Here is a 25,450-nt window from a genome sequence, read left to right on the forward strand (position 1 = left end):
GGAGTATGATGTGTGGATTGCAGAATAGTATGTGAAGGAGGGGTGTTCTGCCCTAGGGGTCGGGATGGTGTCCACTAGGCCCAGCTCTGTGTTGACCCTTTGGAAGGAGCGGGCCATAATTTCGTCTGCAGCCCTGTTGGGTTGGGATTCCAAGCGTTTCCTATCAACTTTCGGGTCCAGGACCATGTTAAAGTCCCCCCCCCCCACCACCATCAACCCGCTTACGAATAATTTCAATCTGTTCTTCACTTCCTCCCAAAATTGCGCCTGGCCTTCGTTGGGGCTGTACACAACTGCAAGTGTTAAGGGGGAGCCCCGCAGGGAGCCCCTCGTCAGCAGGAACCGTCCCTCTGGATCTTTCAATGAGGCTTCTACTTCAAAGCCAATGTCCCTCGCTAGCACTATGGCCACCCCCCTTTTTTTGGTCTTGTGGGAGGCGCTGAGGACTTCCCCAATCCCCCCCCCCGTAGCCTTGGTTCTTTCCCCCTTGCCCAGTGCGTCTCCTGAAGGAAAAGCATGTCTAGTTTAGCCCTCCTGAATTCCCTGCAAACCAGGGATCTTTTGGTGGGGGTGTTCAGCCCCCTCACGTTAAGGGAGCCCACGCCCAGGGTAGGCAGATCATCAGCCATTGTCTAAGATTAACCAGCTACTGGATAGCTGACTCGTGGCACTTTCCTTGTCCGGCTCTTTTCGTGTTATCCTCTGATCTCCCATTTCCCTTCCTCCCCCTCCCCCCCAGGTGGTCCTGAAACCTTTCCCCAACTGACCCCTGGTCCCCCCTGTGAACGTGACCACATCAACAAACCCCCTACCCCCCTCCCCCCACCCCGGCGTCCAGCCAAACAGTTCTACCATTATTGGTAGCTGGCCGGACCACCAGCCTACCGCCTCCTGCTGGGTGAATATCCATATTAGAGCCTCCATGAGCCCCCCTCCCCCCCTCAATGTAACTCTCATACTTGCTGTTTCGGGAGGATCCACATAAGTTCGGACCCCATGGTCCTGGAGTTCGGCCTGTCTGCGGGTCGAAACAGATGGTGAGTCCCCGTGATGAATTCTTTACACAGTTCCCCCGAGGCTGATGTCGCCTGCCGTGAGATGCCTCAGCACCCTTCCTCCCCCGGGTCCGACAGTCCCGCTCCACCCTGGCCGGGTTCCGTGTCATTCCTGTCCGTCGATGGGGACGGTGGGTTCAATTTTTTAAATTTCCGTGGGCCAGTCTTTTTTCTCCTCTCTCCTCGTGACCGGCGCGCTCTGGCTTCATCCGCGGCGAACCCGGAGGGTTCCCTCCGCGGGGTCGGGTCCGTTGCGTATTCCTGTATGGCTCCCCTTATATCTTCCTCTGTAATCAGGTTCACTCGTTGGCCTTCGTATTCAAGCGTGAGGGAGAAGGGGTACCCCCATCTGTAGCGCACCCCCTTCGTTTTCAGCATCTGGGTCAGCGGGCGGCACATTCTCCGTTTGGCCAGCGTGTATGATGAGAGGTCCTGGAAAATGGCCACCTGAGCGTTGTTATAGGTTATCTCGGGATTTCCTTGCCTCCTCTAGAACCTTTGCTTTTTCAGTATAGTAGTGAAAGCGGACCAGAATTGACCGGGGGGCCCCCAGCTCTTCCCCCCGCTCTATGGATCCGATCAAACGTCGGTTCGGTTGTCATCTCATCCGAGAAGAGGAGGGTTATGATGTCCTTCACCACCCGGGTCAAGTCTCTTTCCGTCTCCCCCTCCGACTCCGGCACCCCAAAAATTCTGAGGTTGTTCCTCCGCTCTCTGTTTTCAAAGTCGTCCATTTGTCTTGCCCTCTCCTCATCTCTCTCTTCCAGGGCCGTTAGTCTCAGGGCCGTGTCCAGCTCCTGGGTCGCTGCTGAGGACTGGTTGGACTCTAGTTGTGACAGTCTATCCTCGACTTTGTCCACTCTGCGGTCCATGTTTTCAATTTTTTGGGCGGTGTCTGCCCGCATGTCCCTAATCTCCTGCAAGACCGAGGCAAAGCCCTTTTCCATGGTGAGGGCGGGCAGGGGTGGGGTCTCGGAATGGGACATGCCGGTCTGTCGGTCCGGGTCGCTGTTCTCCCTGCTGGTGACTTGGTAGCGGTACTCCTGGAGGGTATGGCGCCAACTCATTCGGTCCTCCTACTTCTCCCCTCCGCTGGTGCGCCCCTGGGGGCAAGGGACAGAGCCCGGACGGGGAGCGCGCTCTCTCTCCTTCTGGTGTGGCCCTCTGTGGGGGGCCTCTCGTGGGCGGGCACTCACCCCACCAGACCTCCGGTGGGGGCCTCACACCCCCTCCCCCCCTTGTGTCCTCTGACTTTGGTCAGCAGTTCTTAGGGTGGGGGGGAGCGGCCATGGATGTCCAATAGCGGTCTGTTGGGGGGCTCTCAGGTGTGATTCCCCCCGCGAGAGCCCCCAGGCGGGCACTCGCCCTGGGATAGAGCCCAGGGGCCTCCACCTAGGGAAGTGATGAGCTCGAGGATACTCTCCTCCAAATGTTTTGTGTCACCTCCAGGACTGGGGACGTTTTCCCCCTCGTCTTCCTGACTTTTTTTTTTTTTTTTTTGGGCTCGACGGGGGGGGCGGGGGGGGCAGGGCCGACTCGCCCCTCCGAGCCCTCCGGTGCGCCCCGCGCCTGGTCCCCCTGGGTCCTTGAGGGTTGCGTGGGGGCTGGGGCGGGCTCCCCCCACCTACCTCGGCTCTGAACTCGGGAGCGCGGGCAGGCCGCCTCTCCTTAAGCGGGTCGCAGCCCGCGTATCTTCCGGCTCCTCAGCGGGGGACTTCCCCCCCGACGGCTCCTTGGTCAGGTGCTGCAGGTGTCGCCGGCGGGTCTTCTGCCGGGGCGCCGGCGTGCTCCGTGTTCGGGGAGGAGAGGGGGTCGTGCGCGCCTTCGAATCCAGGCCGCCGGCGCACGCCACTTCCTCCCTCGATGGTCGAGACGCTGCCTGGGGCTCTCCGGGGCTCCTCCCTTCGGGCCGCAAGGCTCGTTCTCGGGCACTCGGGGGTCCCCAGATGCCGCTCTTTCGCCCCGGGGGGCACCCGAGGTTCACGGGTTCCGCGGACCGTGAATGTCCCGTAGGGGGGTCGCGGGGGGGGCTCAATCCCTCTGCTTAGCCCAGTTACGGCGGGAGCGGCGTGCTCAGGCTGCCATTGCCTGTGCGCCCCCTGGCGGCCTCTCCTTTTTTCCTCTTTAACGTAGTTCACTTCTTAGTTTATTATTGTCTGGATATCCTTATTAAATTCCACCTTCGTTCTCCCCTCTGATCCTTCTTCTGCCCTGCATAGATGTTAACCTCTTTTTTCCTTTCCTGTTCCTTTTTTTTTGGTTCCTGTTGCTTGTAAATGGCTCTTTTTTAATGATGCATTTGGAAAATTATAATAAGCTCTCTACTCAAGACCACCATGGGTGGACGACAAACAGATGTTAGTCTTAATAGAGAATTAGCTCTGTTACATCAACACTTCTAAATTCGATGATAATAAAGCAAATCAGATATAATTAAGATCTCACCTTGACAGACAGTAGAATACCAAAATGGAAGAGCCAATGCTGAAGCTGAAAGCCCCCCCGACCGACCTTTCTCTCCCAGGCCGGAAAGTTATAACCCGGGGGAAAAGGACACGACCGTCAGGGAAACCTTCTGGGGAAGAAAACCTTGGATGAGTTTGAGATACGGAAAATCTGGGTTGTCGTGCAGATGGTGTTCAGGCACGGCTGAATAGAACAGGACACGGGAAGGCTTCTTCTAATGACAGAGAAACAAAGGAGGTGAGAGGGGTTCTTTGAGAAAGAAGGAAATTAGGACGAAATAGTAGAGAGAGCCGGGAAAGATTCTCTCACCTCTAGGCGTGAGAATAATTACGAATCAGAAGCGAGTTCTTGAAGACTGGATCCGGAGTGAAAGAGAGGCAGGTTATCTATAACAGACAGAAGGGTAAGTACGGGCGAGATGGGAGAAATAATTCTCTACCGATAAATAGAAGGAACGCACACCTGAGACGGTGTAGAGAGAGAAGCAATACCCGAAAGGGCGATGTTGCGCTAGAAAGGAGGACAAGAGTTCGATAATCTGGAACAAGTAATAGAGGCGTTTGGGCAAAGAGGAATTCCCACTGAGGCGATCTGAAAAGAGCAGAGGCACAGAGTTAGATATACCAGGTAAGGAATGGGTCTGAAGAGAAAGCAAAGTACGGGAACACCTAGAAGCGAACTCACGGAGCGCCTGCAACAACAGTAGCAACACGAAGGGCGTTCGTTCTCTGTTCAGTATAAGGGATCATGTGAGCGATCCTCGGCGTCTCTTGCGGACGTGTAAACACTGAACCGCTGCTCTCCGCCCAGGTAATACGATGGTCCTCCATCTTGGAAGTACAATATCTAAGCAAACCGCATAAGCGGCTATGGGACCAAAGAGACCAACGGCCAATATGTGTAACAAGCTCACTGTTTAGTTGTTACAGCCATAGAGTGATTCCCTTGAGGTAAGGTCCACAGATGACATGGCAAAGGCTTCAGTCGAAGGCATGGAATGTGGGGAAATACCAGGTCGGTTGAATGTTATCCCAAATATACAGATTACATTTTAAGACCCTTTTATGTGCTGTATTATTTTTAATGAAAAATAAACAAGGTCACTCAGCTTGGTACCTTGGTACCTTTGCACCTTTGCAATGACTTTTTGGTGATTTCCATTAAATAATGAATATTTCAAAATAATCTAGTATCGGCCATACTCTACAATTTTCAAATGTCCCTTCCTTGGGGATTGCTCAGTATTCACGCAAGGTTATTTCCTTCACAAAAACTTCATAAACATATCAAGCGATTGTTTAATATCTAGGAAATTAATGTCTACAAAGGATCTACACCTTGATATTTATTTTCTTTGCTATTGGTCTCACGAATGTGGCAGAAGTTTTATTGCTCCACAAAAACTGAATGGCCACCTTTGGAATCATTGAATCCCTTGGTTCACAAAATTAACAAAGGTTCAATGGCTTTGCACAAACTCACGGATCAATTAACAATATTAACAAAAGTAAAATAGCCTAGCAAGAAAATGACTCGCCTGGTAACAAATGCGGAAGAGCAAAGAAACAAAATGTCTGGCCAGCATGTGTTTCACGGCAGGCAAGCAAAATATGTTGAAGTACTTTAAGATTGTTTCTAGACAATAGGCAGGTATGGGTTAGGCCTGTAAAATGGCACAGACCTTGTAGCGGAGCTGCATAGTAGGATAGTTTTCTGGCTGAAGTTGAAGAGGGACCCCAAAGGAGGAGATCTAGACCAAGATTTGATCATTGTAAGGAACTCATGGTGGCAACAGTAAAGACAGACATAAGTGATCACAGTTCAAGGGTGTTTATTAAACTGTATGCAGGTTAGAAAAATGCCTAATCTAAACCTAAATCTAAGATGGGAGCAAGCTTCTACCATCAAATGAAAATAAGGCAGTCCTAGTGACATTGTGTCAAATAAAAACAGCCTATACTAAGAAACCTATTGCCAAACCTTACAACTAATACAAAAAGAGTGTGGTGTCGTTTTCAAGATAAGAAAGAAGTGTTCACAAATAATATGTCAGGATGTGGTAGCTTGAATCTCCCTCCCCACGTTTTGAGCACTGGGTAAAGTGGGATCCTGGAGCCCAGCACACTCGCGAGCTTCCCCAGCACGAGACAACAGTTCCACTTGCAGCTATCAGGATTGTCGATGGCCAAGTCTCGTTTCACTTGAAAGTCTCTTGCCTTTGAGGACCTGATGTATTATTTTAACAAAAACTACATTTCTCCAGCATGGGGTCTGGCATGGATTCACATGCTCATGAATATTCCCCGTCGTCAGGCTGGGAATCCTCGGTAAAGAAAAAACCAGTATCAGTTTCGTTTCTGATCTGTCTTTCGTAGTAATAACCAATCACTGGTCTCTGCGTCATACTGACCACAGCCAATGACTGCCCTCTACCTAAGCACCGCCTCTGGCAGCCATCTTCAGATTTTTACCGCACGTTCATGTGTTGGGATCCTCGTGCTATTGCTCTCGAGCGTTAGTGCTATTTTTTCACGTTTTTTCTCAAAAACTTCGTTTTTTCGGTCAAAAGAGCCTCAAGCTCCACCGACTCTCCATCCGATCAACGGGGACCCGTGTTGGATTCGTCTGCGCCCCTCAAGGGTGAAGATTTCGTCGAGCTACGCTTTTGGAGGACTCCAGAAGCTTCTCAGGCCCGGACATGGCCCAGGGGAAGGGAAGCTCGACGCCCGGAAAGCTGTTCAGGATCTGCCCTGGAAGCCAGCTGCAGAACGTCTTTAAGGAGGACGAACACTCCTTTTGTCTCTACTGCTTACATGAGGACAAGACGCACGTGGAGAAGGACTGTGCGTTTTGCGGCAATATGTCGGAGCGGACCATGAAGGACCGCCATCAACGTCTCGCCAACTGGCTGGAAGGGAAGAGCCCGTCAGGCGAGAAGAGGAGGAAGAAATCCGAGCGGTCTTCTAAGACCTTTGAAGACGCCCCGGCGACGGGGGTCCAACACAAGGCCAAGCACCGAGAGTCCGCTGGCACCGGGAGCGCCGAACGGTCGGGCTCTACGGGCGACAGGCAGGGCGCACCCTCCCCGGCACCATCAGCCACGAGCCAACGCTCTGGGTCGGGTAAGAGGAAGGGCGAGCACCCGGCGAAGCTCCTGGAGAGGCCCCGGTCGAGCTCGAAGGCCCCATCGGAGGGGGAGCGAGGCAGTGTCCCCCCCCTCAAGCATAAGGCGGTGAGCGCACCTAAGGTGGTGAAGGCCTTATTCCATCCGGCCAAGCCCTCCATCGATACTGTCGCGGCGGCCCTGGCTCAGCCTGTGGAGGCTACACCAGTGGTGGCGACCTCGGGGCTCAGAGTCTCCCTGCCACCTCGGAGGGAGTCCTCTTTTGTGCCCATCGATAGGACCCCCGTGAAATCCCCGGCGGAGAAGAAAAAGGGGGGGCAGGGCGTCGTCGTAGATTCGGCCTCAACCTCGGAGGAAGAGCTGATCGAGGTCTTAAGCCACAGCCTTGGCGTGGAAGAAGACCGGCCCGTCGGGATGGATCCCGACGCAGGTGACGACGACATCGTCGAGGGTGCCGACGGGGCCCCTGATCGCCCGTCGGATTCCCCTCTGCCAGCGCCGCAAGACAACTCGGCGGCCATTTTGTTGGCTATACAGTCCTTATGCTCAGAGATAAGGACGAGACTACCGTTGCCGACGGAGGAACCTCTCCCGTCGGGGGATCCTGAACCGGGACCTTCTGGTGTTCCCCCGCCCAAGAAAAGAAGGATTCACCCTCCACCTCCTTTTCAGCCGTCGCGCCCCGTCCAGCCCTCCTCCCTGTCCACCCGAGGGGATGATACGGGGACTGACACGGCAGCGACGGGTACGGACGACAAGGTATACGACGAGGATCTACCGTCGTCACCTCCCACCAGGGCTTCTCCGCCCGACGAGATTGGATCGTTCCACTCCATGATCGCCAGGGCATCCGAGCTTTTCCAACTCTGCCCTGAGGAGAAGAAAAAGGAAGGATTCCTTTATCAACGGCGCGAGGCCAAGAGGAAGACGGTCCTTGCGGTGCCTCTACTGGACGACATTTGGGATGAGGGCCTCGCCCTCCTCAAGAACCCTTCCACGACGCCAGCTAGAAGAGACCGGTACGAGAAGAAGTACCGGGTCCCGGACGCGGCCCCCCTGTGCCTCCGGGCGCAGCCTACCCCGGACTCCGTCGTCTCCGCGGCGGCCAGGAAGAAAGCGGGGGGGGGTGCGGCCTCCACATCGACTTCCCCACCGGACGCCGAGGGAAAGAAATTGGACGCTATGGGACGCAGGGTCATCTCGTCTGCAGCGACGACGATTAAAGCGGCCAACGTTGGCTATCGTGGCCCGCTACGACAGGGAGCTATGGTACAAACTGGCTCCCCTGCTGGACTTCCTACCGGACGACAAGAGGGCGGATGCCCTGGAGATCCTGCAGGAAGGTGAGGTGGCGTCGGACCACGCCATCACTATTGCGACGGACATCGCCGACACTGGGTTTCGCCAGTTGGGCAACGGCGTGTGCCTTAGGCGGCGTGGATGGCTCAAGGCTACGGACTTCCGTCAAGACGTACAGACCAGAGTCCTGGACATGCCGTTCGATGGGAACAACCTGTTTGGGAAAACAGTGGACGATTCCCTTCAGGCCATTAAAGCGGACACTGAGACGGCCCGGGCCCTTGGGGTTCTGCAGCAATGACGGACGCCCTTTCGGAGCAGCGGAGGCAAGGGCGCCTCCAAAGGTTCCGGCGGCGGTTTCTCCACCTACCGTCAAGCGGCCCGCTCGTCGTCTCAGGAGGCCTACAGAGGACGAGGCAAGTCTGGCGGACCCCGCCGTCGTCGCCAAGGAGGTCAAGGCGGCAAAGCCTCGTCCAAGCAGGATTGAACCGGCCGTGGGGTCGGGCCCCCACCGAAGCACCCCGGTGGGAGGCCGGCTGGCGAGCTTCGTCAGCGTGTGGGAGTCCATCTCCACCGACCGTTGGGTGCTGGACGCCTTAGCCCGGGGCCACGCGCTCGAGTTTCAAAGAAGGTGCCCGCGCGTCCCCCCCCGTGGCCAGGAAAGAGCTTCACGTCCCTGAACTTCTCCTGGAGGTAAAGGCGATGCTCAGGAAGGGCGCCATTGAACTCGTCCCAAAGAGGCTTCGGGGCTCCGGAGTTTACTCGAGATACTTCCTCGTGAAGAAGAAGACGGGAGGATGGCGCCCCATCCTATACCTGCGACGTCTGAACAAGTTCATCAAGGCGCAGAAGTTTCGGATGGTCACCCTCCAGCACGTCCTGGGGCAGCTGGAGGAAGGAGACTTCCTGTCGTCGTTGGATTTGGAGGATGCCTACTTCCATATTCCCATCCTAAAGGGGCACCGAAAATTCCTCAGGTTTGTGGTTCAAGGGCGTCACTACCAGTTCAAAGCCCTCCCCTTCGGACTACGGTCGGCACCCAGGGTATTCACCAAGTGCCTTGCACCGGTGGCGGCGCAGCTGCGCCAAGAGGGGATCCACGTCTACCCCTACCTGGACGACTGGCTCATCCGAGCCAAGACGAGGGAGCTCGCCGTGGAGCACACAGCAAGGACCGTCCAACTTCTCACGAACCTGGGATTCTCCATGAACTACGCCAAGTCCCACCTGGTACCCGCGCAAAACGCACTGTTTCTGGGAGCGAAGCTCGACACAGTGTCCCTTCTGGCCTCCCCGTCGGAGGAAAGGACCAGGTCCATCCTGGGCAAGGTACAGGGATAAAAAACACCATCGCCGACTCACTCAGCAGGGAGCTGCGCTCGTGCCACGAGTGGGAACTACGGCAGGATCTAGTAGATCGCCTCTTCCGACGGTGGGGCACACCCCAGATCGACCTGTTCGCGACGGCGACGAACTCCAAGTGCCGGAGGTTCGCCAGCAGGTTTCCCCAGGCGAGGAGCATGGGCGATGCTTTCTCGTTCCCCTGGGAGGGCCTGTTCCTCTACGCGTTCCCTCCTTTGCCACTGCTAATCCGGCTCGTCAACCAGCTCAAGAGGTCACGGTGCAGGATGATCCTCGTCGCACCTGCGTGGCCGAGGCAGATATGGTTCCCGGACCTTCTGGACTTGTCAGCGTCCCCGCCAATCAAGCTGCCGGTGGACGCGGATCTACTCTCCAGGGAAGGAGGCGCCATCCTCCACCACGACCCGAAATCGCTGATCTTGCAGGCCTGGCTCCTGCAGCGCTAGAGTTTGGAGGATACGACATACCGGCCGACTGCAGAGAGGTTCTTGCAAAGGCCAGGGCGTCCTCGACTCTTAAATGCTACGGACACAAATGGAAGAGGTTCTCTGTCTGGTGCCACGCACAGAAGAAAAACCCTCTACGGATTACCGCTCCCCAGGTACTGCCATACCTGCTGACGCTGGCCAAAGCTGGACTGGCACACGCGTCCATCAAGATTCATCTTGCTGCGATCTCCCGATACACCAGAACCACGGGCCGGACGTCCTTGTGGTCTCATCGTCTGGTGAAAGAGTTCATGAAGGGACTGTTCAGATCGTTCCCGCCGGTGAAGGCTCCGGCCCCGGCGTGGGAGCTCAAAGTGGTGCTGACCAAGCTCATGGGACCTCCGTTCGAGCCTCTGCACTCGGCCCCGTTGAAGTTTCTGTCGTGGAAAACAGCGTTTCTTGTGGCCATCACCTCCGCACGACGGGTGGGAGAGATCCAGGCCCTTTCCTGCAAGGCCCCGTACTTGACTTTTCACGACACGAGGGTAGTGCTCAGGACGCACCCCTCCTTCATGCCCAAGGTACCGTCGGACTTCCATCTCAACGAACCCTTGGTGTTGCCTGTGTTCTTCCCGTCGCCTTCGTCGCCGGCTGAGAGGACTTTGCACTCGCTGGATGTGGCTAGAGCGCTGAAGTTCTACGTGGACCGCACGAAGTGTTTTCGGAAGACGTCACAACTCTTTGTGAACTTTGGACCTGTCAATCAGGGGAAGGCTCTCTCGAAGGCTTCCATTTCCAGATGGCTCTCCGGCTGTATCATGTACTGTCATCGGTTGGCAAACCGACCGCTGCCTGGCCGTCCGAGAGCCCATTCCACCAGAGCGATCGCAGCTACCACGGCGTTCCTTTCTGGTGTGCCCCTGCTGGACATATGCAGGGCTGCTACGTGGAGGTCGACGCACACCTTCACGAAATTCTACTGCGTCGATCGGGATTCCAGGGAGGAGTCCAGGGTCGGCCAAGCAGTGCTGCGCAACCTGTTCGCCTGAGGTGAGCCTGGTGAGGAGGTAAGATGCTTAATGTTGAGTTTGATGTACTGCTTAATGTTGAGCCTTTGCCATCTCCCATGGTTGTGCATGTGTGTACTGCTATGTATTCTTTATTCATGAGCATGTGAATCCATGCCAGACCCCATGCTGGAGAAGGAACAAGTTACTTACCTGTAACTGTTGTTCTCCAGCATGGGTCTGGCATGCATGGATTCACATGCGAACCCTCCCGCCTACCCCTCTGCGGCTCTTCACTTGGTCATACTGCCACTTCACGTGCTTCCAAATCTGAAGATGGCAGCCAGAGGCGGTGCTTAGGTAGAGGGCAGTCATTGGCTGTGGTCAGTATGACGCAGAGACCAGTGATTGGTTATTACTACGAAAGACAGATCAGAAACGAAACTGATACTGGTTTTTTCTTTACCGAGGATTCCCAGCCTGACGACGGGGAATATTCATGAGCATGTGAATCCATGCCAGACCCATGCTGGAGAACAACAGTTACAGGTAAGTAACTTGTTCCTTCCTTCAACAAAATGAAAGTTTGTTTCCTGGTTTTACTTACGGTGAGGATTCTTCACCCACTGGATCCCCCTCTTCCTGCCGCTGACCCTTCACAAATCGTGTGCCATAACTCAATAACAGTTCCTTCTCTTACTGGACTTTGGGTGATGATTTCACCCCTGCATCTCCTTCTGTCGGGCTTGTATTCCTCTCGACTGTTGACCTCCATCCACCGGGTTCACTATGGCTTTCAACAAATCTTCTATCGTTCTCTGTCAACCTCCCTTTCTCAGGTTCACTTGCTCAGGGTGCTACAGGCTCACCCCTGGGTCCCCTTCTTCCGGGCGCATACCTCTCTCAATTTCCAGCCTCCCTCCACCGGGTTCACTATGGCTTATCCTTTATTCACTAATCTAAATGTCTTTTAAACCGTTCCAGTGGATATCCCTCGGCTGGGTTAACATTTGTCAACACACAGTTTTTTGCGACTTTAGACTTTGCCTCTTTCTTATCAGTATCCCCCTTCCGGGTTCACTCTTGCCAACTTCACATTCACCTTTACTTTCAATGTTTATGGGATTCACTTCCTTTGCTTTCTTTATAGTTCTTAGGTCAAAAGCTTTCGACTGTACAGGGATTTTGCTTGACTTTCTGTGTGACCACTTTGACCTATCTTGGTGGCTCTCCTACGGCCTTCTGGTATCTGTAGTTTTAGTCAGATGGGGAGATACAAGGGTTTCTTGGAGCAGCACCCACGTGGTTCCAGTCCCCTTCTAAAACTGGAGTCCCCCTTTTCATTCTTACAGTTCTTTGAACTTCTTTCATTCTACCACTTTGCGACTTTCGTTCATCACAGCCCGGTTCTTATCGGTTCTCCCCTCAACTCACCGGCTGTGATGAACCACTTTCCTTGTAGCCGGAGTCAAGGCCGGTACCACGGAAGGAGGAGTCTCCCTTGCTCTAACTTATCAGCGTCGATGAGCTGCGTGTACCGTTGACATCTGCTGCTGCAACACACTTGGGATATTGTCCTCGGTCTTAAGATTCCTTCTGCAGGGGTTTTCGCTGGGTTTTGTTGAAAAGGGCAAGGTTGTGTCTCTCGTCTGCCTCTCAATATTCACAGTCTTTCTCCTCCTCTTGAACTGCTGAGTCTGGATAGCTGTCTGACATGAGCCATTCAAACATTTAGCAGCCTCTCAATCAGTAGAGGCCAGCCTCACTCGTGTTTTCCAGGGTGCACAGAGGTATGGGAGCCTCTCACCCATTCAGAACCAGTTCCTGCCTGGCTGCCTTTGTAAACACTGTGTCTGAGCCCGCATAGACAAATTACCAAACATGGTGGTTCCAGTTTGTGAAACCTACAAAAAGAGCAAGAAAACAAGTTGCCCAGTTACAGCACTTAAAAACGCAAGGAAACTATGTTGCTGCTCTTCAGGGTGCAAATGACTACAATCACAGTAATGACGCCACAGTGGTGCGACTCAGTAAAAGAATTTGAAGACTTTCTGACAATTGACCTATATGTTATGTTGAGTATTTTATAACATGTCAATCATCAATTTAGTGGCCTTACAGCGGTGAGACCTTGTCCGATAAATAGGGGTATTATGACCTTGTCAGGGATAACCAATACCGTAGTACAGAATAAGGAAGGGTAATAATGTAACATAACAATAGAGACAGGAATAAAGAGCTGGCAAGGTACATCAAGACAAAAAAGGGACAACTATTGTGAGGAAGGAGGAGATGGTGGTGTTATGTATTGTGTGCATTGGAAAAATGGTGATGCTAAAGAAAAGGGTGTTTTTTTTGTGATGGCAGTTTTCCGAGACTTCAAAGGGAAGTGTCTACGAACTAAAGTGAAGCATGGATACATGATGAAACCAAGAAGTGCTTTCGCGTTCCCATGCTAATCTGTTGGCTGAGGTTTATCAAGCAGCCACTGGGGTCTGCCATGTCAATTGTCAGAGGTGACACCAAAGAATTGGTTTTGTGACTGTGGGGCACACAGAAGGAAAGCATGGTGAGATAAAGGATGAAATCACTTTCCTCTAAGATAATTGACACTGAGGAGTGACTGTACTATATTGATGTCATGCATGGAGAGCCTAGATAGATTAATGAGACACTTCGCACCTGGTTTAAGTTACATTGCTAATCTAGAGGCGTTTAGTCCGTTTTCAGCCATGATATTGTAACTCCCCATCCAACAACCCAAGAGTAGTGTTCTTCATGTGAATGGAACAACAAAAAGGAAAACTCATTCTGCATTCAATGGAGCCAACAACAGTGTGTGAGTGGCCCCCTGGGTAACAGTTGTGCCTGTATAATAATTTTTTTAAAAAATTGTTTTATTTTATTTAAACAGATTGTGTGGTTTCCTTATTTGAAACCTTTAACCTGAGCATGTCCATTCTTTCATCATGATTCTTCGTTTGGTATACAGTATCTTAGTAGCAGTGCTTGGTAGCATCTTATTAGTCCTGGGTTATGTTGTTGATCTCCTCTGGTTTCTTAAGGATTAAAATCACTAATTTTATGAGTGCTAATGTCGTTTTCATTTTTTCTCCTTCTACAAGAGTCCTCCACCACTCATCGACATTCCTTGTTGTGTAGCTTCTAAGGATGTCCCCCAAGCACTGCTGCTCTCGCTCTTTCCTTAAACCGGTACACTGTAGTATGAGGTGTTTCAGAGATTCTATCTCTCCTTTTTTTTGCACATTCTGCAGCTTTCCCTGATGTCCAGCCTTTTTCTTCTTTGTAATATTTCTCCTGTTGGTAAAATGTTCAATCTGAATCTCAGGAAAAGGTCTCGGAAGTACCAATTGGGGAATAAAGTCAGATAGCTCGGGATCTGATTCAGTTTTCGTGGCTGGGCCCAGATGTCTTCGTAACCTTTATATTTACAGTTATCTTCTTGGGTTTCAATCCAATCTGCCATGTATAGTTTCTTTTTAGTTTTGTCTGGGTTAATCCATAAGTCATCCTCTGACTCACTGAGGTTCACTAGGATCCCTCGACATGACTTTTGCCAGTCTGTTAGGATTACATCGGATTGATCTTTTAGGGCTTTTTTCAACACCCCAAATCCACCCGTAGTGTTTTCCTCAAGACATTTCCGATAGAAACGTAGTGTTTTCCATACCACTATTGTTTTGAGTGATGTCAGAGCCAGCTCTCTTCTTATCTGCTGTATTGGGGCTGATTAGGCAGCTGTAAAGCTTTCCTCCAAAACAGACCCTCCAGGATTGACCATGTTTGAGCTTGTAAGGGGATTGGTGATTCTACCCCATATGTTAGTATTGGCACCACTTTCATCCTATAAAAGGCTATTAGAGGTGATAAGGTAAATCTGCAGTATCTTTTATGCAGAATTCTCCCTTGGGCAGCTAGATTGGTTGCTTTTCTTTTTAGCCCAGCTATTCTTGGCGTATTGTTCTTCGTGTTGTCTATACAGACTCCTAAGTACGTGAATGCTTCGACTTCCAGGATTTTTTTGTTTCTCAGAGACCATCCTAGTTTTTTCCCTCTGGCTTTATTACCTCCTGGGCCTAACTTCAGAATTCTTGATTTTTCTGGGTTTATAACCAGGTCATTTGAGTCCACATACGACTGTAATGATGTAAGCTGTCTTTGCAATAAAAGGGTTCATGCAGTTCTATAGTAGTAGCGTGTACTCTGATCATAGATGTACGTGTAATACCCAGAACTTCTTATCCTATTAAAGTTATAGCCTATTCAATAGGCTCATGCAGAAGAGTATGTATAACAAGGTGAGTATTAAGCAAGACCAGGAAACTCACAGTAATTAGACATTGACCTAAATACATCTGCCACGGTGAGTAAAAGAGCCAGTAGTGAAAATGCATAAATAATCCAACTGCCTATGGAACAAAACCTGAACCGAAAGGAATGAGGACCCATAGGTAACAAAAAAACCAAATCCTCCTGAAGAGCATTGGCTAGCGGAATGAAATGGAGAATTGTTGTGTGCACAAATTCATAGCTGGAAAGTCAAACGTTAAGCAGAACTGGTGGACTACGGGTAAAAAATAAAATGATGTAGTCTCTGAACCAAAGAAGTCAGATGGTAGTATTGAGGTAAAATGAGCATAGTCCATGACCTTGATTTAGAATTAGGAATAGCGGTTCATCTGCTCGCCCTTCTAAAGCAGTGGAGCGCTAGGTCCTGCAATGATAGTTTTTGTGTTAAGCAATTGTTCGCTGGTATATGGAATTTGTATTAGGGTATAACTATCTAAGGTTTCTGGGATATTATGAGGCTCCTCCTGCAATGTGTTATGTGGGGAAGAAGTTGACAATTCTAGTGTGTGGACTAGCTTGGGTCGTTGTTAGTTAGATTGCTGTCCAATCTAGGTGTTTGAATTGACAGAGTTCTCAAATGCTCTATTAGTGCAGAAGGAGGGATGTTTTTATGACTCTCTTGAAACTTACATATCCCAGGCACAAAAGAGTTGGAACAGTAAAAGATTGGAGGTGGGTTATAAGCAGTGAAACGTATCCAAGTGGGGTCATGGAGATAGGTCTAGTGTGTGAAGTTGGGAGGATTGCCAGAATTGCCCCCTGAGTGCCAGATTACCCTCATATCGCAGAGGGGCTTGTCAAAAGGGAGGTAAAAGAGGAAAGAAGCATACAAATATCAATGTTCATGTGAGTGGCCAAAACGATTCTGTGAACCAATAAGTCTGAAAGGAATGGTCTAATGAAGAATTCTTGTGAAGCTATGGGGAGGGACTGTGCCCCTCCAGCAAGTTAATTTAGGGGAAGTAGAAGTTGCCTTGGGTACATCAGAGAGGTGACAAATTCTGAAGAAGGCTGCAACATTGGCACAGGACCAGAGCAGAATGGACGATATGACTGAAAGGGGCTGATGTAAAATGGTGTTGTACACTACTGTGATGTCAGTCCACCTGGGAAGGAGACGGTGAAACAGTAGGAACGAGAGGTGTGGGGGCTGATGGTTCATGGAAGAATCTTCGAGGAGGTGGGTATTTATGAATAAGGACTATTTTATTATTTTACTGTTTCAATCGCGTCTCCACGTGGATTGCCTGGAAAGTTGTTAGAACAGACGAAAGTACATTTGTATGCACTATTATATTTTGAGAATTCACCTATAGCTTCATACCATATGTAGAGATTCTGGGTGCCTATATTTTCGCTGAGAGTATGCAAGGCCAGATCCTCACAAATATAAAGAGGAAACAAACACACACACACACACACACACACACACACACACACACCATTGTTCACTGACTGCGCCTCCCAGCATTTCCCTTTGGGTCGAATGGAATACCTGGAAAAGATCTGGTAGAGTATGCAGTGGACTCAGGAGAAAGAAAACGAGAAAACCGTAAACAGGTCTCTGAAGCCAGGAAAGACAATGACAAACCGATCACATGGCCCAGTCGTAAAGTCCATTCTAAAAGGCTAGACTGCGAAGTGCTAAATTTCCCAGAATCCCTCTCTGTCACACAGGGACAACTCTGAGTGAAATCGGAAAGTGCACCTACAAATTCTAGGGAAGACGGGCCATGCAGAGGACCTAAGCACCCCACAGATGTGCTTTCTTCACCTCGGAGAGGACATTCAAAATCAGCTTGTGGCCATCTCCTGTTTTATACATGGTATGATAGTGCAGGGCACAGCTGTCCTGTCGGCAGCAACCAAACCGCCAGAAAATATTTTTCTTTCTCCCCACACAAAAGAGCAACCTGGAGAAAGGAAAACACACTCTCCCTACGAACACCAGGTAGTGAGAGAGTCATCTCCAGCCACTCCTCTCACTGTCTCTGGAGGATAGCTCGGGGGTAACGCGCTCGCCTTGGAAGCAAGACGATGCAGAGCAACACAGGTTCGATTCCCCTCGTCTGCACTTAGAAACCTCTGGGTATGAACGCCTTAACTGCCAGGCTGTTATGCCAGTCTTTGCAAAAATGAAGAGCATACTCGTCCTTGGTACTTAAGGGGTTAAGCGCTTTATCAATAACCAATTATAAATTATAGAAACTGCCTCCATTGAAAACAATGGAAGTAAGACCCACTTTTTGTTTTTTTAAAAGTTTTATTAATTATTTAAACAAACAATATAAACCAAACTTGCAGTGCATACAGTAACATTTCAAATGTTCATCACTTAATTGTGTTCACTGCTTCCCCATCCCACCCCCCCATTACGGGCCTATTTCTACTAATACTCTGTTCCTGCATCTTGTGATAGGGTATTCCTTTCCATGGGTTCCGTTGGGTCTTGTGTTGACCCAAATACTTCTGCTATTAATAATTTCCAGGCCATCAGGGTCTCTGCCTCTTCCTCCACCCCAGCGCTGCTCGCTTCTTGCCATACTATGGTTTCTGCCTCCGCCCATTTCTGTGAATCTTTCCACCACACCTGTAATAGTGGTCTGTGGCATTTCTTCCACCCAATGGCAATTCTCCTCTTTGCAAGCGCATATGCCAGGTCCTTTAGTTTACTCACATGTTTGAGTTTCCGTGGTCTAGGGAATCCCCCTAACAAGCAGGCCCACACTGTATCAGCCACAATTTTAACCCCTTTTTCTGCCAATTTGTGTGCCACTTTGCTCCAGAAGCGTTCAATAACCAGGCATGACCAAAACATGTGCACCATACCTGCATTCTCCTCGTCACATTTAGGGCATGCTTGCCGTCCTGCATTTTTAACCTCTTTAGATAAGGATGAGATATCTCATCCTTGGAAGTGGATATGCAGTGCCAAGGACGAGATAGCTCGTCCTTTTTGGCACCTTGTGGGATCACACAAAACTGTAATCCAACCCCCGGGCTATGTGAGGGGGAGGTCCCCCCTCACTGCCAGGGGGCTGGATTACCTTCAGTTTCACGTCGGCGTGCATAAAGCACCTCGGCGTGAAACTGAAAGTAAAATCACTGCAGCAGCCATTTTCAGCTGCTGCAGTGAAGAAAGAAGGTAAGAGCCCTTCTTTCTCTGTGTCGATCTCCGGCTGTATTTCGAGCCGGAGATCGAGGTGGGTATCGTTAGAAAGGGGAGATTTTCCCCTTTCCAACGATACCCATTATGTGGCATTTCTGCTCACGGATAGGGCACGAGGCGCGCGATCCGTGAGCAGCAATGTCACAGGATCAATACACATCCGTTTGTGACGCGGGGGTGAGGGGGCTGCTTACTAGGTAAGCGCCCCCCATGGCTCCAAAGCAGGGGGCCACAGCGCTGGAGACCCCTGGGGGCAGATGATCACTGTCCCACATGAACTCCTGCGCGGAAAACACGACAGAACACAAGATAAAAAGGCAGTAAAGGACAAGGATACGGGGCCCCTGTCCCTCCGATGCATTTCCAGCAAAAATAAAAAAATAAAATAAATAGAATGGGGTGGGGGTGTGGGGGCCTGGGATTGTTTTGCCCCCATGAAATGGTGGTGGCCCTCCCCCTCCCACATCAAGTGGAAAGGGGGGGTCACCCCTTGTAGCCCTCCCTGGGGGCAGATTTATGGCCCCAGGCAGGAGTACATAAGGTGGCCCCCCTTCCAGTTGGGGGGTGGAGGGGAGAGCTACCAGGAATTAGTGTGCAGGCCCCCCAAAGGATGGGGCCTGCAGGTTAGGCCCCCCCTGGGGGAAATGCACAGAGGTCTGATTGTGCGAAGCGGCCCAGAATTTATTACCCAGAACCCCAGACAAAGTCAACATTGTGTTTTTTCCCCACCAAATATCACACTTTGTTAGGGATTGTGGCTAATAAAAACTGGGGCAATTTGCGCAAGGCAGACCCACGGGTGTCCTCTTTTGGGAAATGCATGGGGTTCCCTGTTTTCCTTGCTGGCTTCGACACCCTAGGCCGAAATCTGTAGGTTGCCCACAATGAACAAAATGGGCAGTGGTGAAAGGCTTGGGGTTACCAGTGGGTTACCCGTTTCCTTTTGCGCCCCCGGTAGGTGCACCCACACATGTGAGGTACCGTTTTCATCGGGACACGTGTGGGGACGCAGGAAGGTAGGCCATGTGTTGTTGGCGGTGTGTTTCGGTGGGTTGCCAGAGCGAAATGTCTGAGAATTGTCTTCATTTCCAGCCAATTTCAGAGACATTTCCCTGTGTCCACTCACCGAAACACGTCGCCAACAACAGATGTCATACCTTCTCGCGTTCCCACAGGTGTCCCGGCAAAAACTGCACCTCACATGTGTGGGTGCACCTACTGGGGGCGCAAAAGGAAAGGGGTAACCCGCTGGTAACTCCAAGCCTTTCGGCGCAGCCCATTTTGTTCATGTGGGCAAACTACAGATTTGGGCCTAGAGTGTCGAAGCCAGCAAGGAAAACAGGGAACCCCATGCATTTCCCAAAAGAGGACACCCGTGGGAATCCACAGAGGTCTGCCTTGCGCAAATCGGCCCAGAATCTACTACCCAGAACCTCTGGCTAATTCCAAATTTGGGGGTAAAAAACACAATTTCCAGACATTTCACTCTGCCCAACCACTGAAACACGCCACCAACAACAGATGTCATACCTTCCCGCGTTCCCACAGGTGTCCCAACGAAAACGGTACCTCACATGTGTGGGTTCACCAATCTAGCCGCAAAGGGAAACGGTAACCACAAAAGGGTTTGGGGAGATAACCTACAGATTTGGACATAGGGTGTCCAAGCCACCAAGGAAAACTGGGAACCCCATGCATTTCTGAAAAGAGGGCATTAGTAGGAATCCACAGAGGTCCAACTTGCGCGAAGCCGACCAGAATGTTTTACCCAGAACCCCTGACAAAGTGAAAAATGTGGGGTTTTTTCGGCACATTTCGGACTTTGCCGGGGCTTCTGGGTAATACATTCGGGGCCGATTTGCGCAAATCATATCTCTGCGGATTCCCACAGGTGTCCTCTTTTTGGAAATGCATGGGGTTCCCTGTTTTCCTTGGTGGCTTGGACACCCGAGGCCCATATCTGAATGTTGTGCTTGTCCTGAGAAAGTGTCAAATTCAGGTGTCGAAACAGACTTGGGGTTACCTGTATTTTAGGCTTTATCCTTGGCGCCCAGGTAGGTGCACCCACACATGTGAGGTACCGTTTTCATCGGGACACCTGTGGGAACGCGGGACGGTAGGCCATGTGTTGTTGGCAGCGTATTTCGATGGGTGCGCCAAGTGAAATGTGTGGAAAATGCGTTTTTTTATCCCCACATTTCAGACTTTGTGGGGGTGTCTGGGTAATACATTTTGGGCCGATTTTCACAAATCATACCTCTGTGGATTCCTACGGGTGTCCTCTTTTCGGAAATGCATGGGGTTCCCTGTGTTCCTTGGTGGCTTGGACACCCAAGGCCCATATCTGTATGTTGTGCTTGCCTGGAGAAAGTGTCAAATTCAGGTGTCGAAACAGACTTGGGGTTACCTGTGTTTTAGGCTTTCCCCTTGGCGCCCAGGTAGGTGCATCCACACATGTGAGGTACCGTTTTCATCGGCACACCTGTGGGAACGTGGGAAGGTATAACATTAGTTGTGTTTTTGTGGTTTTTATAACATTATGACCCATTTGCTGGTGTCCTTTGTCACACAACCCTTTCATTTCCCAAATGTGACCTACATTTAGTCGCTGCTTTAGGCACCATACCCTTTTGTAACCTGCACAAGTCACCTACCCTTGAAAAGGCCTGCCTGTGCTCTTTAAGAAAATTTGTGCTTGCCGTTCCTCACCACATTGGTTTTCCCGATTTACACGTGCTAAGTGCGTCTGTTCAGGCCGTGAGCGTAAAACTCCTGTGTACCATGGCTCAGTGTTTGGCTTGTGGTATTGCTTGTTTTGTAAAACACTTCAAAAAATGTGTGCTTTCCTAACTGCAAGAGTCGGGGGAATGTAGCGGAGCATTGCATCTCTCAAAATTCATAGAAGCCATTGCCGTACTAAGCCAACCTTGTCCAACACATACCTTTTTTTTCGGTCATTTTCCCGCTTTTCCCCCAATCTATGGCATTTTCCCCTACCTAGTGTTTGCCTGGCCTACGCAAATCACCCCTTCCTAAACTTGGAATTTTGTCTACTTTTCAGAAATATATGCCTTTCTGTCCTCCAATTCGGCTTTCCTACCCTTTTCTCTCATTCCGTCCATGCATGTCCAATTGGCAAAAATGGCCAAAATCGCCTAACTCTCACAAAACAGTTGATAACCACATCAAAATATTTTTTTTTCTTTTCCACTCAACCTGTTCCTGAAACCAGGAAATTGGGGAATTCAGCGCAGCAAACCATTAGTTCCTAGCTCTTACAAGGAAAAAACCACAGGCTTCTTTGTACATCATTTTATTGGCATTTTTTGAAAAAACCCCAAATTGTCCCCCTTTTTGCTTATTTTCTCTCACCCCCCCTATAGCAACCTAGGATTCTTGGGTGGCGTTACGATCGCCTATATGTGGGAAGAAAAGGAGCCAAATGTGGCCGAGATACCTCATGTAACATAAAAGTTACAAGACATTGAATGGTCACATACCGAAATCACCAAAAAAGGCACTGGCACTGGGGGGCAATACCCATGGCACTTAAAGGGTTAAACCTAGATATCCTCTGGGGTGTCATATATGCCCTATGCGTAATATACAGTTGTATCTGCTTTAATCTTGCGTTCCTCGACACCTTCTTATGATACCCTTGGGCTTGTTCCCACATCCCATCATCCATCAGGGCTCCTACTTTCGCTTCCCAGTCTTGTCTCAATTGTACTACCTCCTTTACTACTTCAGACATTATCATCTCGTATATTCTAGATATCTCATGTCCTCCCTCTGCTATGTCATATATAATATCTATGGTGGTATCTTCTTCCAGTACCACTTCGGGCCATGTTTTCTTAATTCTCTGTACCATTCTGTGGTACGTGATGTACTGGCCTGTATGTAGCCCGGTTTCCTCCCCCAACACCTCAAAATCTATGATAGTCCCCTCTCGCCAAATATCACCCATTGTTGCTATCCCAACCGGTTCCCAGTGATTTCTGATTATCCTCAGTTGCCTTTCTCCACCCGCCATTTCAACTAGCGGTGTTTGCGGGGAACACGGGGATGGGTTCCCCATCATCTGGCATGCCCTGCGCCACATCTTCCATCCATGTACCATCATCTGTGGACGCCTTTCCATCTCTGCCTTGGGCAACCACATGATCGCTTTTAAATGAAATGGGGCACTGTCTTGTCCAAATAACCTGGATTCAGAGGTCACCTAGTCTGAGAGCCATTTAGCAACATATTGCAGCTGGCTTGCTATATAATAGACTTCATAATTAGGCAGTTTTATACCCCCTTTCTCATAGTTATTCTGTAGCTTCCAGAGGGCCACCCTGCTCCGTGTGCCATGCCACAGGAAATCCCTGCACATACTGTACAGTCTGGTGAAGAACTTCTTGGTTATTAAGCACGGTATGTTCCCAAAATAGTGCAGGAGCTTATCTAGAACCACCATCTTCAGCATTGCCCCACGTCCCATCATTGCTAAAGGCAGCTTAACCCAAAATCTCATGCAATTTTTGATTTTCTTAATGGCTACCTCCGTGTTCCGCTTATGCTCCTCTTCCACTGTATGGTATATATTTATCCCTAGATAGCGAAATGTGCTAACCTTCCATGGTATCTGTAACACTGGTAGCTGTTTCAATGGGATCCCTTTATATCCACCCAATGGGAACATGCTAGATTTCTGTGGGTTCACCGCTATACCAGACAACCCCGCATATCTTTCCATCACTTCCAAAATATATTGGAGGTTTTCCCCCGGGTGTCTCAAGTACAGCAGCATGTCATCCGCATATAGGGAGATCAGATGTCGTTCCCCTCCCACGGCAATGCCTATCGTGTCATATTACTGCCTCAAGTATATCACTAGGGGTTCCAGATCCAATATATAAACCATGGACCATGGACGTCCTTGTCTGGTACCCCTGCGGAGTTGCCATCTTTCCGATATTACTGTTCCTGTTTTAACTCTGGCCAGGGGTTCACTATATAACATTTTCGTCCACTGTAGATATCCAGGCCCCATCCCATAGCCAGCCAGGGCCGCCAACAGCCATGGCCATTTGACCGAGTCGAAGGCCTTTATTGCGTCCAGTGACACAATTGCCAGCTCACCTTCGTTCTCGTTCCCATACTCAAAAACCCTATGAAGTCATCTATGATTGTTAGATATGTTCCTATTCGGGACATTGCCCGTCTGGTCAGGATGTATTAGTTTGCCAATAACCCTCCTCAATCTGCTTGCCAAAACAGCCGTCAGTATCTTGCTGTCTTGATTTAACATTGACAGAGGTCTATAGGAACTGCAGCTATGCCCAGGCTTGTTAGGTTTGGGAAGCAGTATCATAATCGCTTCTCTAAGTGACTCTGGCAGTCTGCCCAACTCATACGCCTCATTCAGCATTTCTAACAGTGGGGGGAGCACCTCTCCTTTAAATACTTTATAGAATTCACTTGGGAGTCCATCAGCCCCCGGGGTCTTACTGGTGGGCAACTGTCTCACCACCTCTTCTAGCTCTTCTAAAGTAATCAGCGCATCCAGTTCCTCTCTTTGCTCAGCACTGATCTGCAGCAATCCTATATCCTCCAATGTTTCTACTATCGTCACAAAATTATCCTCCCCATCATCTCCATACAGCAGCCCGTAATAATCTGCAAACTCCCGATTAACTCCCTCCTGGGTATCAACCACCCTTCCGTCTTCTCTCGTTATCGTTCTGATCGAGGGTCTAGGAGTTTCACTCTTATAAAGCCAAGCCAAGACCCTCCCTGGTTTATCTCCTCCCGCGTGCTGCCTCTCTATATATTTTTTGTAGTTAAGGTTACACAATCTTTCCCAGTGCTCAGCACATTCCTGCTGCAGCCTGAATATCAGTTCAGTGTCTGCCTCAGTATTGTTTCCTCCCTTCAGTGCCCTTTCCGATTCTCCCTCCGTTTCTGGCAGGTTAGCCAGAATCCCTCCTTGCAGTCCTTTAGATTTTGCTATAGCTACCCCTCTCATCACAACCTTGAAGGCTTCCCACAATATGCCCGCAGAGTCCACACTGCCAGTATTTGTCTCAAAGTAGTTAACAATCTCCTCCCTCATATATTCCTTAAAAAGGGGGTCTCTCAGCGCCTTTGCTCTGAGACGCCATGTCGGAATCCTAGCTCTCGGGGGACGATATTGCCATCCGAGGATCAAAGGCGAGTGGTCCGAAAGGACCCTCGCTTTATATTCCATGTGCGTGATCTCTGTCATTATCTCTGGTGTGACAAAGACATAGTCCAACCTTGTATGTAATCGCTGTGGGGCAGAGTAATGCGAATATTGCCTCTCTTGGGGGTGTCGCATCCTCCATGCATCTCCGAACCCAAAGTCATTCAGCAATGTCTGCAACGCTTTAGTGGATGGGGCAGGTCTATCCATTTTCCCATCTGATCTGTCGACCTTAGGGTTCAGTACGCAGTTAAAGTCCCCCCCATATCACTGCACTCCCCACACACATACTGAGCTTGTTACACAGTGTTTTAAAATATGCCGCTCTATTTTGGTTCGGGCCATACGTATTTACAACGCTTATCTCTCTGTTTTCCACCAATCCCCTCAGTATGACCATCCTCCCATCCGTCTCAACCAGCATCTGTAATAGCTGAAACGGGACGTGTGGCGCCACCCAGGTAATCACTCCCCTGGCGTAAGCCGAGTATGACGAACCCACCACAGTTCCTTTCCGTTTCTTCCCAATCATCTCCATCTTATCTTGCGTCAGGTGCGTCTCTTGCAATAAGGCTATGTCTATCTTTTGTCTACGTAGGTATTGCATAACCTTATTCCTCTTTAAGTAACTATTGAGCCCTCTGACGTTCCAAGTAACTATTTTAAGATCCCCCATGGCATGTTAGAGTCCCACTCCTCCCTTCACCTATGCAGTCCAAATCCAATTGCTTAACTCGTCTACCTAGGCCCGTTTCCTAACTTAAACTCCTGTGAACTAAAAATACAACAAACCCCCCAACCTCCCTCCCTGCCCTTCCCCAACAACACCCTCCCCAACTGTTGCCCAGCTCCATCCCTGGATCTCAGGAACCCCCGCATCTAGCCCTTTCTGGCAATAGCCTGTACTCGCGGCTCAGCAGGGTGAAGTCGCCCTAATGGCCGCCTTACTACTAAT

General features: G+C 50.3%; 1 protein-coding gene across 3 annotated transcripts in view; it reads left to right on the plus strand.

Annotated features, from left to right (window-relative positions):
• Positions 1 to 25,450, plus strand: part of NBAS (NBAS subunit of NRZ tethering complex) — a 3,456,930-nt gene that overhangs the window by 754,205 nt on the left and 2,677,275 nt on the right. The gene's annotated exons all lie outside the window — the stretch shown is intronic.

Source organism: Ambystoma mexicanum, chromosome 4p, assembly GCF_040938575.1.
Source record: "Ambystoma mexicanum isolate Mex_15411 chromosome 4p, UKY_AmexF1_1, whole genome shotgun sequence".
In the NCBI taxonomy this organism is placed as follows: domain Eukaryota; kingdom Metazoa; phylum Chordata; class Amphibia; order Caudata; family Ambystomatidae; genus Ambystoma; species Ambystoma mexicanum.